The 14,380-nt window shown below is 38.6% G+C and overlaps 1 non-coding gene across 1 annotated transcript; it reads left to right on the forward strand.

Annotated features, from left to right (window-relative positions):
* Positions 1–469: 469 nt before the first annotated feature.
* Positions 470–575, forward strand: LOC123459695. The gene has a single exon (XR_006636453.1). It is a non-coding gene; the product is annotated as a U6 spliceosomal RNA (small nuclear RNA).
* The last annotated feature ends 13,805 nt before the right edge of the window (positions 576–14,380 follow it).

Consider the following 14,380-nt stretch of genomic DNA (forward strand, 5'->3'; position numbering starts at 1 on the left):
TTTTTACTCCCTTTCAAAGATATAATATTAAATATTTTAAAATTGTCATTTTAATTTCCTCTTCAGCACACTGGTTGGTAGGAGAAAAATACTTAAAACATGTTGTAAAATTACACATTATTGACTTCTAGATATTATTGTACTAGAGTTAGAACATTGTTGGAAAAAAAAACACACTTTTTAGAAATTTTATAATTTAACGCTTTTTGAAAAAAAGTGTTTTTTCTCTATAATTATAATAACAGTACTATATTGAACTCATTTGTTTACTTTTTCCTATTGTTTATATAATTATTTCAGTTTTTGTTCCAGAGGTATACTTAAAAATTGTTATTTTTTTGAGATTGGTTAGCCAGAATGGCCTTGAACTTGTGTTATAATCTGTAATTTTAATATAATGCACATATGACAAAACTGTAAATTATTTAAAAATTTCCAATAAAAAAGTTAACTAATAAAAGCAAATACAGTGCTTGCTTTGGCAGCACATATACTAAAACTGGAATGATACAGAAAAGTTTAGCATGGCCCTGCACAAGGATGACATGCAAATTCATGAAGCATTCCATAAAAAGAAAAGCAAATACAAACTTATCTTTTAAAATGTGTTTGTAACTAAAAAGGCTGGAGAGATGACTTAGCGGTTAAGGCACTTGCCTGTGAAGGCTAGGACCCTTGTTCAACTCTCCAGATCCCATGTAAGCTAGATGCACAAAGTGATGCAAGTGCACAAGTTTGCATATGCACACAAGATGGCACACGTATCTGGAGTTTGACTTCAGTGCATAAAAAAAAGTGCTTGTTTTTTGCTTACCCAGTAATGCATTTGCAGTACTAAAGAAAATGTCAACAAAAAAAGTCCATATACCATAATTACTAGTTACATGGGTGCATAATTACTAGTTGTATGGGTGCCTAGGAAAATAAAAGTGACTTGTATTACATGGTGAAAAGTGACAATAACTCAAACATTATTGGTATTGATCTTGTAGATAAATTCTAAGTATAGAAATTCAATAGAATATGGAACAGGTTTATTTAAATAGAAAGAATAGAAGTAAGTATTTTCATTTTGTTTTGTTTTCAAGCATTTTTTAAAATTAGTTTTGTAGTCAGTGAAAACAATCAAGTTGGTACTGGTTGTTAGCCTCCTTCCTGTCCTTCCCCCTCCCCCTGGTCCCTCCTTGTTGAGGTATATGGGTCATGCATTGTGGGGTTAGCCCTCAGTTATGGGTAGGAGGAAATGTCTCTGTGTATCATGACCCAACATGTGGCTCTGACATTCTTTCCTCCCCCTCTTCTGCAAATTTTCCTGAGCCATGTTGGGTTCATTTTAGATCTGCTTCAGTGGTGAGGTGGGAGCTTCTGTGTCTCTGGATATCTGATTTGGTTCGAGTTGATTGTTCTCTGTGTCGATCTCCTTCGCCCTTGTGCTGGTACCTGGTTCACCAAGAAAACAGCACCCTTGCTTGTTTCCCCAATTATTCTTAGTTTCAGCTGGGGCCCTTTTGCGGTATGATGGGGTAGTTCTCTCCTTAGTATCTGTCGCTTTCCTTCCTGGGGAGGTGTGGTGCGGTTAGAGGGACACCATCTTCAGAAGTAAGTATTTTAACAGAGGAAAAATCTCTATATGTTATAATGAAAAAAGACCTTTAAATTGTTGAGAAATGATAAAGTTGTTAAAGAATATTATATAGGGGACAGAGGTGTGGCTCAGTGGTTAAAGGTGCTTGCTGCAGGCCTGGATTCAATTTTTCAACACCCCTATAAAACCCAGACTCAAATAGTGGAATAAATATCTGGTATTTGTTTTCAGAAGCAAAAGACTTGACATGCCCCCAAGTACATATGTAAATAAATAAATAAAATATTGTAAAATAATATTTTATAATGCATTATACAGGGCAATAAAGACATTGTTGATTGTGTATTGGGCATTTTTCCGTGTGATTTTTATTTAGGCATTATTTTCTTAATTATAGATAGGACCAAAGAAACTCAGAGAAGTTACATTGTGAGGAATTAATAAGTATGGAAAATTTGCTACCCAATTATAGTTTAAATGATCTTATCATACCAAGAGGAAAATAAAAAGTTGACTGTACAAGATTATGGATCCATTAACTTGCTTACTTATAGTGATCATTTCATTACATACATGTGATACATCTTAAACATATACAATTAAAAATTAAAGCATATACTGTTAAACATTTAAGCATATACTATTAAAAATTAAACATATGCAAATAAGACTCGACCCCCAGGTCCACAAAAATAAACAAAAAGCTAAAGGAAAATAGAGTGTTAGTCCAGAGGTCAGGCCAGAGGGAGCCAAGGTTTATGCAGAAGTCTACTTCAAAAAATGAGGTGAAACGTGTATCCCAAGCAAGCAGGCAGATGGTCCAGGAATAACCACTGGCATATGCACCGTGTCTAGGTCTGTGCACACCCACTCTCTTCCGTGGTGTCGCACACCTTTAATCCCAGAGCTAGGGAGGCAGAGGGAGGAGGATCGCCATGAGTTCGAGGCCACCCTGAGACTGAGACTACATAGTGAATTCCAGGTCAGGCTGAGTTAGAGTAAAACTCTACCTCGAACCCCTCCCCCCAAAATAAATAAACGCTTCAGGATCTGTACCAGACCTCAGAGCAGAGCACCTTCAGAGGTTTCATTTCATCACTTTGCTTTATTCAGCATTGTGTCTACCAAACTAACCCTACCGATTTCATCTACCAGCACTGGTTATAAAGCTAGATAGTGTATTTCACCAAATTACATATTAAACTTTACTTGAACAGATCCAAAGACTGTTCCTAAAAGTAATATGTTAGGGTCTCACAATTCAATCACACTTCAAAATGGAAACTCATCCAACTTTCATCTTGAGTTTCTCTTCTGTCTTTATTCCATATATTGTCCATATATTGTCAGTGTGAGATGCCTGTTCACGGATTGGGAAGTAATCTTCAAGAGGAGAAGTAATCTTTATCTGTTCTTCTCCATATGAGAAGCATCTCTGCCCAGCTGGGATGTGGCATACCTCAACACTGCCATTTCCCACATTGTGAGTAGTATAAAGATAGATATGCCCCTGAGCAACTGGGAAAAAAAAAATAACTTTTGTTTTTCACTTTCTTCCTCCCAAGAACTCTACCATTATTGGTAGATATCTGTTGGCACTTGTATAGAAATATCAATTGCAGCTAATAGACATTGATATTGTTGATTCAATAAGGGAAGTTCACAGCCATTATTTTCATATGGGGTGGTCAAAAACTGGAGTTTGGAACCTCTTAGAATGTACTATTTTGACTCACAACATAAGGCCACAGAAAGACAGTTATATTAATCCTGATAAACAGTGAAATTGAGAAGTAGAATAGAAGTGGAAATCAAATAAAGATTGGCATAGGTCAGATCCAGTTTCTACAAACCAACTTATGTCTCGGTAATCACACATTCACTCAGGAAGTCTGTATGACTCTAGAAATAACCAAAAGATGCACACACTGGAAAGCTCTCTATATATGCATATGTACATTACATATATATTCACCTGAAAACATAAATGCATTGTGCTTTAGGACAGTATGTACATGAAAGGCAATTTCCAGGGTAAGAAATTTCCACTAACAGTGAAGAATGCTCCCCCCCCCCACCGTTACCTGTTTACTACATCTGGAAATTGACTTATGGGAGCATAAACCTATTGCTTAAAATGAGAACTTCTGGACAGAGGTAGCTCATTAGTCTAAGGAACCCATGACTCATACAAACATTTTCTATTACTAAGGGTTCAAAAGGTGGGAGAAAATAGAAGAACAATGAGCTTTTAGCAATAAATAGTGGGTTCATCCCTTTCAAATTTTTAACAAGACCTGGACGTATGTATTAATAATTTATCTCAGCTGTAAGGGAGGGAGATTTTTAACAATGAGGAGAGATTTTCATATCTTTTCTGTTCCTCTATGTCTCATCTCAGAATTGAGCAAATTATAAATCCTGAAACTAGAAAAAAAAAATGCATGTGCACATTAGTTCAAAAGTTGTCAGACAATCCCAGGGGTTCAAACACCCTCTGAAATCTCTCCAAGATGGCAAGTTCAGAGCAGTCATCAAAGTGTTGGTTGACATCATTAGAATAATGGGGTGTTTGTTTGACACCCTGAAGGAGCCAAGTGCTTTTATGTTAGTTGGGCAAGAAGGCAAGAGAGAAAGGTCTGGAAATGAAAATCACTGAGTGGTGGACATAGTGAGTAGCTTTGTTGGAAGTTAAATATGAAAATTAAGAAAGAAAAAACAGAAGGCAAAATCAAACAATCATAACCAGAATCCTGAACCAGTGTAACCTGAAGGATGCAATTCACAGAGCAAATTTATTTCCTCCTATCACTGGTCCTGCAGGTTCCTTCAGTAAACTGAATATTCACCTGCTCATGCATGAAATAGGGCATTTTCAGGACTTAACACGATGCAAGCCAAAGGCTGGAGATCATTTGAAATTACAATACGGTCTCATGGGCTGAAGAGATGGCTCAGCCATTAAGGAACTTGTCTGCAAAGCCTAATGACTCAGGTTAGATTCCCTAGTGTCCATGTAAAGCCAGATGCACAAAGTGGCACATTTATCTGCAGTTCGTTTGCAGTGGCTAGAGGCCCTGGTACACCCATTCATTCTCATTCACTTTCTCTCTCTCTCTTTGTCTCTCTTCTCTCTGCTTGCAAATAAAAAATAATAATAATTACGAAAGATAACTTTTAAAAGACAAACCTTTCCAGCTGAGTGTGATGGCACAAGCTTTAATCCCAGCACTTGGGAGGCAGAGGTAGGAGGATCGCCGTGACTACATAGTGAATTACAGGTCAGCCTGGGCTAGAGTGAGACACTACCTAGAAAAATCAAACAGAAAAACAAAGGTCTCATTTCAGTACTCAAAATATAGATTCTTGGGCTGAAGAGATGGCTTAGTGGTTAAGGCATTTGCCTGCAAAGCCAAAAGACTCTGGTTCAATTCCCCAGGACCCACATAAGCCAGATGCACAAGGTGGCGCATGCATCGGGAGTTTGTTTGCAGTGGCTGGAGGCCCTGGCGAGTCTATTCTCTCTCTCTCTCTCTGCCTCTTCATTCCTTCCCTCCTTCCTTCCTTTCTCTCTCAATTAAATAATAACAAAATATTTTTTTAAATATATAGATTCTCAGGCTGGAGAGATGACTTAGCAGTTAAGCACTTGCCTGTGAAGCCTGAGGACTCTGGTTCAAGGCTCAATTCCCCAGGACCCACGTTAGCCAGATGCACAAGGGGACGCACACATCTGGAGTTCATCTGCAGTGGCTGGAGGCCCTGGCGCGCCCATTCTCTCTCTCTCTCTCTCTTTCTCTATCCCTCTCTCTCTTCTCTCTGCCTCTTTCTCTCTCTGACTGTCACTCTCAAATAAATAAATAAAAATAATAAACAAAAAATTTTAAAATATATAGATTCTCATATATAGAGAATGCTCCCCTCTTCTGCTAGAAGAGAGGGGGGACATGAAATCTCTCCTGCTTTGATTGTTTTCTGTGGGTCACCAACTTGGATGACTGATGGCTCTGAAAACGAATTGTGGGGAGCAAGGGGAATGCAGGGGTCAGGAAGATTCTTGCTGTCATAAGCCCTCTGTACTCTAGGACTGAGTCAAGCGAGGTCAAATCTACTATTCTGCTTAGACATGGGTCCCTGCCTGCTCACTGCTAGAGGTGTAACTGTGCCTGAGGAGAGTTCTTCTGGTTCCTCCTCTCTGCTTTCACAGTCCTTGGCACTTTAGTCTCCCTCTTGGGAGGACTGTCCCTCAGCACACCTCTACTGTGCACCTCTCTTACCTGACTGTGGGAAATAGTCATCTTTTGTTTGCCTTGATGCATTCTTTGAGCTCAATGAAGCAGCATGCCATCCCTCTCCCATTTTATTGTTTTATTTTATCATTTTATTCTATTACTGTCGCTGCTTGTATGGCTGGTGGCCTGTCTTCTATCTTCTGCTATTCTCAGGTAGAATGAGGACTCAGTGAGCTCAGTCCCCCAGTTGCACAGGACCCATGTGAAACTCTGTGGTCCCATGCAAGTCACCATGATGAAAGAAACAGCACTGTGCCAGTAGTGAGTGTCACGCTGCTCTGACAGCTCTGCTAGGCCCGCCTCACGCATTCTTTCTGCAGCTTCTACATTCTCAATATGAAGGAAGCACTTCGTATGAGCTTGAGATGTCCTTTGTACAAGCATGCGGTTGATTCATCTCACAGTGCATTTGATAACTAGAAGTCTGTCATTTTAAGGAAAACAGAATATTAACCTCTCAGAAAAATGAAATCATGTATGTATGGTTTTAATGAAGCAGAAAATTAAAACAGATTATTTATTATTAATTATTAAAATTAAAATTAAAACAGAGAATCAATGTGTACATGCATACTTTTAGACAAGGTAGTTGTGAGTCAATATACAAGGCATCAATTCACTAAATTTAACCAACATTATGGCTGCTTTTTCAAGCACAAATGTATCTATGTGTATAATGAGCAACTTTGTGATACAAGCGATGTTACTGGAATTCCCATTTCCACGTGAGCTAACGGAGGCCCAGACTGTACAAGTAACTTACTCAAGGTCACCCAGCTGACTCAGTCAGTCTGGCTCCAGTAGGGCTGGGCCAGGTCATTATGTATTCTGGCTCTCAAAGTTACTAGAAGCCCTGAGGCATCCTGGAAGGAGAAAGGATACCATCCCTATTCCAGAGTGCGTCATCTCAATCACTCCCATGTCACCACTCCCACGCTGGAAGATGTCCCACAGGTCTGTCCTCTCAGCTGACAAGTCAGATGATGCCACTTCTTACTTGAAACCTTTCAGTGTGTTTCAACTACTGCAACCGAAATAAAAGTTGTTTATTAGCAAATCGTGGAAATGGAAGCTTAGTCATCCATAGTTTTGTTAACTTCCAAAATTCTATTCTCACTTTACCATATACTTCTTACTGTATAAACCTAGATGTCTGTGCCCTTCCATGCAAATGCTATGTAATATCTCTGTATTATACCAATCAGTTGGGAATATTGCTCTCATGAACTCATTAGAGCTTTTAATCTATGACTGGGTGAATTTTACTGAAAGCCTCTATGAATACATCCTTCCACTAAGCCGCCCAGCCTTTCCTCCACCCATTCACAGTTACTTGCATGAATTGCTTTTTAATTAATGCTATAATCCTCTGACAGTATTCTAGATACTGAAATACAATAGTGCACAAGAAAATGCTGGTGTACAATCTCTTAGCATTCATCTCTGGGAATAAATCAATTTAATTCCTTGTAATAATTTGCACACACCTTTAAGATATTCCAGAGCCTCCAAACAGGTTTTTCGAACAATACTGCCTCTGTTTCCCCCAGGCACCTGGCAGAACTCTCCACGCACATATAGTGGCTAAATTGTGGATTGTCAAATTAATTAGTATCTATCTATCTATCCACATATATATGTATGTATGTATATAGACATATATGTGTGTGTATATATGTGCATATATATACACAAACATACACACACACACACACATATATATACACACACACAGATATATATGACAGATAGATGAATGGATAAATGCAAGTATTTAAGTATTTAGTTCTTGCTACTTTATAAAAAATATTGTTTGATGTAGTTAGAAATTGGTGCTAACATAACTGTTAAGGGGGTAGGTGGCATTTCTGGAGTCAGGGTGTAAAGAGGCAGAACCTGAAGTGAGTTTCCAACGGCTATGAAAATACAAGTGTCAAAATCAGGAAAGCATCAGCCTGGTTGAAGGAAAGTGGAAGGTCAGTTTTTAGTTTTCAAGACTGCTCTGCCACCCAGAAAACTCAAGTTTATGAAAATGGTAGTTTATCGCAAACAACAACGAAGTTGGATATGGAGGTGTGCGACTGTACTTGAGGGGCTCAGGAAACAGAGGTAAGGGCATCCTCGCAACTTTGAGACCTTCCTGACTGTAGCAAGCAAGATATCATGACAGCCAGCACTACCCAGTGAGATCCTGTTTCAAAACAAAACAAAACAAAATAAAACAAAACAGACAAAAAATAAAAAAGAGATTTCAAACCTTTTCAAAAATGGATACTTTTCTTTTCTTTTAAACTTTATATTTTCTGGGCTGGAGGGATGGCTGAGCAGTTAAGGAGTTTGCCTACAAAGCAAAGGACCCAGGCTCGATTCCCCAGGATCCACATTAGCCAGATGCATAAGGGAGCACACGTGTCTGGAGTTCATTTACAGTGGCTGGAAGCCCTGGCGTGCCCATTCTCTCTCTTTTCTCTGTCAAATAAATAAATAAATAAAATATATTTTTTTAAAAAAACTATATTTTCTGGCTTTTGTCTTTCTGCTTGGAGGAGGCTAAGGTGCAACTTTCTTCGGTTGTCCCAAATCTGGGTTCATCTGACACCAGCCAGCCTCACCATGCTGGGCCAGTTCCACCCTAAAGAAATCAAAGTCATGTACCTGAGGTGTACCGGACATGTGCCATGGCCCCCAAGATCGGTCCCCTGGGTCTCCAAAATAAATAAATAAATAAATAAAATAAAGGTTGGTGATGACATCGCCAAGGCAACTGGTGATTGGAAGGATCAGAGGATTCCAGTGAAGCTGACCATTCAGAACAGACAGGCTCAGGTTGAAGTGATGCCTTCTGCTTCTGCCATGATCATCAAAGGCCTCAAGGAGCCACCAAGGGACAGGAAGAAGCCAAAAACATTAAACACAGTGGCAATATTTCTTTTGATGAGATCGTCAACATTACCTGATGAATGCACCCCCGGTCTTTAGCCAGAGAACTTTCTGGAACCATCAAAGAGATTCTGGGCACTACACACACAGTCTGTGGGGTGCAGTATGGATGGCCACCCAGGTGACATCATAGATAACATCAGCTGTTGGTGCAGTGGAATGCGTGGCTAGCTAAGAAGCATAAGAAAGGAAAGGTATTCCAATAAAAGATGAAGAGGGGGAAAAAATAAAACTATGTTTTCTGGAGCCGAAGACATAGCAGGGTTGGTTAAGTGCTTGCTTTGTAAGCATGAAAACCCTAGTTTGGTTCCTAGTACCCATGTCAAGTCAAAATGCCAGATGTGGTGGAATATACTTGAAATCCCAGCACGAGGAAGGAGCTGGCAGCAGGAAGATTCCTGGGACTTGCTAGTGACCAGTCTCGGCTAATCAATGAGCTCGAAGTCAATGAGAGAGCCTGCCTTAAAAAAGAGAAGAAGAAGAAGAGGAGGAGGAGGGAGAGGTTGCTGCGGATGGCCGTCTTCTGGCTTTCATGTGCCAGACACATGCCAACACATGCCCACACGCACACACTCACGTACACACATGTGCATTTTACAAAGCTAGAATTTTTGCTTCTGTTTCAAGGGAATCCAAAGAAGAGTTTCCTATTCTAGAGACAAAAGTAGGTGGAGATCCTCTCCATGCCCAGAGTCCTACAGTCTCATGCACAATTTATTGGCTTTTCAAAGAAAGCAGGTCTGTCTGAATGTGTGTGTTAGCTCTACATTGGATTGTCTTCCAATATATTTCCTGAAATCCACCTTCTGAATTCGCAGAGAATATTAGCTTGAAGAAGTCTGAATTTTGGTGAGATCGTTTTCTGTTTATTTTGTAAAATAAGCAAAACATTGGTTTCTTTGATGGCACTGTATCAAGGATTAAGTTCCTCTAAGGAAATCATTCCTGTCCTTTTGACAACGACTCACCTGCCTTTGACCTTCGCATGTTTATGTGTGCTTATCTAAACCCCACATCTGTTCTTTATTTTCCAATCAAGGGACCATATGCCCCATGACTCACATATAAGAGCACAGTGTTCTAACACAAACATGCCTAAGTTAACTTAGGGGATAAAATGAACTTTGAAGAAGATTCATGTTTAATGCTCAAGTTATGAAAAAATAGCATAATTTATTACTAAATGCAAGAATGGCATATGTTCTGCTAACTAAAACAGTTTACTAGTGCAACGTTTTTTTAAGAGAGCCAAATCCTTTATAGGTGAATTTTTAATGAAAAGTTGTTAAAAAAAAGTTATAAAAACAGATGTTAATAATTTTTTGTATAGGTATATAAGAAATAGTTTAGACCAGGATAAATCTTGAATTATTCATCTAGCATTAAAGATTTTATCTTTGTGTCTCTTTCTGGTGTGTGCGTGGGTGAGAGAGAGAAAAAGAGAGAGAGGTGGGGGTCTGTGGTTTACATACCTGTGTGCACGCACAGGCTCTTCCACATTATTTTTGTAAAACCAAGTTACTTGATGAACTTGGAGCTGCCATTTTTTTGGGGGGGGGGGTCAAACTGGCTGATCAGCGAGCCCTAGTGATTCTCTTGTCTCCATGGTCTACCCTCCCCAGTACTGAAGTTACAGGCACCTCCTTCTCATGTGGATCAAACTTGGATCCTCATGCTGGCAAAGCCAACACTTTTACATGCTGAGCCATCTTTGAAGCTCCAAGATTGTATATTTTTAAGCTTGAGAATTGAAATGCATCCTTAAGAAAAGTATGAGTCTTAATTGGCAGCAATATATTGTTTTAAATTTAAGAATTTTACTTTTCTTAAAAGAAGCATTGTTAATATTTAATATATAATTTCCCAGCCTTTGTTTTCATGAATAAATGTCCTCTTTCTAAAAGCAAAAATAACATCCCGACATATATATTTTGTTTTTTTGGCATGATTGCTTAAACAATGTATGGTGGTCCTTTGTAACACCATTCAGTTGTCTGCTGCATATTATTTATTTAAAGGTATATGTATATAGCATTTTAAGGAATTTTACTTTTTAAAAATCAACTTTTACATTATTTACTTTCATGTGTTCCTTATAGTGTGTGGTAGTTTGAATAGAGGACCCCTCCCCAATATATTTAGTGCTTTATTAGCTTGTAGTTTAGATCTGTGGCCACTGGCTGGAGGCAGTATCACTGGGTGAATCTTAGGGTCCAGCCCTAAGCTGTGGTGGTGGGTTTGAGATTTCAATCTAAAGATCTGCAAAGTGTGCCTAGCTGGAGTTCCTGAAGTGTGCTGTGCTGTGTGGCTTTTGGCTTTTAGGCTTGTGCTTCTCTTTCTCTGCCTGGTCCTGGAAGAGCAGGCCAGCTTCTTCCGCCATTATAGGACTTCCCCTGGATCTGTAAGCTTCAATAAAGCCCTTCCTCCATCACTGTGCCTGGTCTGGAAGTTGATCTCAGCAAACAGGAAGCTGTCTGCTACATAGTGTATCAATATAGAAAGGACCACCACTTCTTTGGTTCTACAAATGAGGAAACTAAAGCTCAAAGAGTTGAAGCAAATGGTCTGAAGTCACCTTGACAACAGAAGTCAGAACTTGAACCTAAACCATCTCCTAATATGATGTCTTAACCTCATGGTTGTTAAGACAATAAAATTGTGGTTATTTAATTCATACAAAAATGCTTATTTTCAGGCCTGGGGAGGTAGCTCAGTTTTGGTAAAATGCTTGCCTTGTAAACATGAGGACCTGAGTTCAATCCCCACAATCCACCTAAAGCTAGCTGTGATGTCATGTGCTCTTGGGAGGTAGAGACAGGCCACTTAGTAAAACCTAATCAGTGAACTCTGGGCCAATGAGCGAGTGTGTCTCAACCAAAGATGAACAGTGTACCTGAAGTTGGCACCCTGAGGTGGATATCTAGTCTTCACGTATATGTACAAGGACATTAACACATATATACACAGACACACAGTAAATATGCTCGTTTTCAACACACATAGGAAATAATCATTGAGTCACACTGATTACCCATCTTTCCATCTACCTATCTTTTATCTATCATTTCTTACTAATTCAGGCAGAATTCAACCAAACCACTTCATTTAATAATGAGGCTATGTTGAGAAATGCATCAGTAGGCAATGTCATCATTGCATGGACATAGTAGCAAGGTACTTTCTCAAATACTATAGAAAGTGATGCAATCAAGAGATTCAGCAAATGTGAGTTGTATGAGGCCACAGGCACAACACGGAATCTGTTTTGTAATAATTTTAAGTAGAAACAGTACTCTAAAATAGTAATAAACATATCAGTATAGCAAATATATGAACCTATAACAGAGTTATTTACTGTTGCTATGAATTACTATGTACTGTACATAATTTTGTGATATAATTTTACAACTGGTAATGCAGTAGGTTTGTTTGCACCAGAATCAGACACAAGTACAGAAGTAATCTGCTGCACATTCTAATGGTTACAATATCACTTAGGGACTGGGAGTGCCAAAACTCCATTATATTTCTGTGGGACCTGAGCAAAACATTATCAGGTGATGAATGACTATATCTCCAGAAATTAGTGATTTAAGTGAACAAAGATAAAAGACACAGAAAGATTTAACTATAGGCATACTGTAATCCAAACCATTTGTGTGTATGTGTGTATGTGTATTCAATTGCTCATGGAAAATATACAAAAAATACATATTAGATAGGCAGATATGACAGTTAAATGGCTTGTTTGCAAAGCCTAAGGACCTATATTTTACTCTGCATGTCCCACATAAGCCAGACACATAGGGGGAGGCAAATACACAAGGTCACACATGCACACAAGGTGGCACATCTGTCTGGAGCTCCACCATACTGGCTGGCAGCCATGACACATCAATACACTCTTTCTCTCTCCATCTCAATCTCGCTCTCTCATTAAAAAATAATAAAAAGGGCTGGGCGTGGTGGCACACGCCTTTAATCCCAGCATTTGGGAGGCAGAGGTAGGTGGATCACCATGAGTTTGAGGCCAATCTGAGACTATATATTGAGTTCCAGGTCAGCCTGGACTACAGTGAGACCCTACCTTGAAAAAACAAAAAGAAAAAGATGAAGAAGAAGAAACTCCACAGCAAAGTGTTTCTAACTTGAAAACAGTGAAAAGTTTTATCAAACCCAAGTAGCACACCATAGGAATTGTTCTCTTTGGACTTCAAGGTTTCTGTTCAAGTGTCCTTATATCGTATATATATATAAAATGTAATAGAAAAGAAGCTTAAATCTGAACTGATTGACTGAGATACTGTAAGAGGTAATTGCTGAGGAGTTAAACTAATCTTTGTCAGCAGAGGGAAAAATCCCAAGGACAGAACTGTCCAGAAAGGGCCCAAAGGGATAATAAGTAGGAAAGATAGTTCAGGCTAAAACAAAGTAAAGTTCATTGTCAGGGTGGTCTGACTACAGAAATGATTGCTATGCACACATCTTCTCTGTTCACTTATCCCTTCCCTTACCTAAGAAACTATAAAATGAAAATAAAATCTCAGCTTGAGGCCAGAGTTTCTTGGAGAGCTATGTCAGCTTCTTTGGCCACCGGGTATTAGGGTAGGTAAACTCTACTTTGACTCATATTGGCTTTGCAGTGATCATGCCAGAGAATTTCTGCAACATCACCTTTAAACTTGGATAGTCAATCATATGCCCCAGTGACATCCCCCCCCAAAAAAAAATGAATAAAAGAAAGAAAGAATAGAAAGAAAATAATACAAATCAAAAAATCTAAACAAACTTAAAAGATATTAAAGACTCAAAGCAATGCAAAGCATTTTGAATTTTGTTTTCACATATGGTACCATTCCCATAAATGTGAATCAAACCATCACTTTTTTTTTCCAGATTTAAGTCAATATAAAAAATGAATTGTGAAGTCAGTCTACAGTTTTATTCAGAAAGCCTTCTTTAAATATTAGAAGGCAGTGCTGAGATGGAAAAAGGAGAGACATACAGGAAGAGAGTATGAAAAAGAGAGAGATAATAAATATCCAAAGAACATGATCAATATTCATATTACAACTTGTAAGGTTATAAGCTTAGAGAAAAGAAATAATAAATCCCACAATCATTTCCCTGGCTTTATCCCAGTTATAGATAATTATTTTGTAATATATTTCTTATTTTGACTCCAAACTGCTTTTAACAATTACTAAAAAATATCATGTTTGCCATCTCTTTTCTTACTGAAATGATTGAGTCTCTGTGAGAATGATTCGGTGAGCACACTTTTTCTTCTGCTACGGAAACTGAATCTGTCATAGTGTTCCGGAAACAAACTCAACCCTCCTTTCTTCCTTCTATCCCTTCCTCCTTCTCACCTTTCTTCCTCCCTCCTTCGATCCATTTCATCTGCATGACCACAAGAAGTTGATAAGAAGAAAACTAGCTTCTGGTGTTTAGAATGTTTTCAGAATTCTTAAAATATTCCAGGCAAATTTGAGGCTGATATTTCACTCTTCTTTAAATAAATAGGCGCCAATAAGCTCCAGTTTGCCCATATTAGTAATGG

The sequence above is a fragment of the Jaculus jaculus genome, chromosome 3 (genome assembly GCF_020740685.1).
Source record: "Jaculus jaculus isolate mJacJac1 chromosome 3, mJacJac1.mat.Y.cur, whole genome shotgun sequence".
Taxonomy (NCBI): domain Eukaryota; kingdom Metazoa; phylum Chordata; class Mammalia; order Rodentia; family Dipodidae; genus Jaculus; species Jaculus jaculus.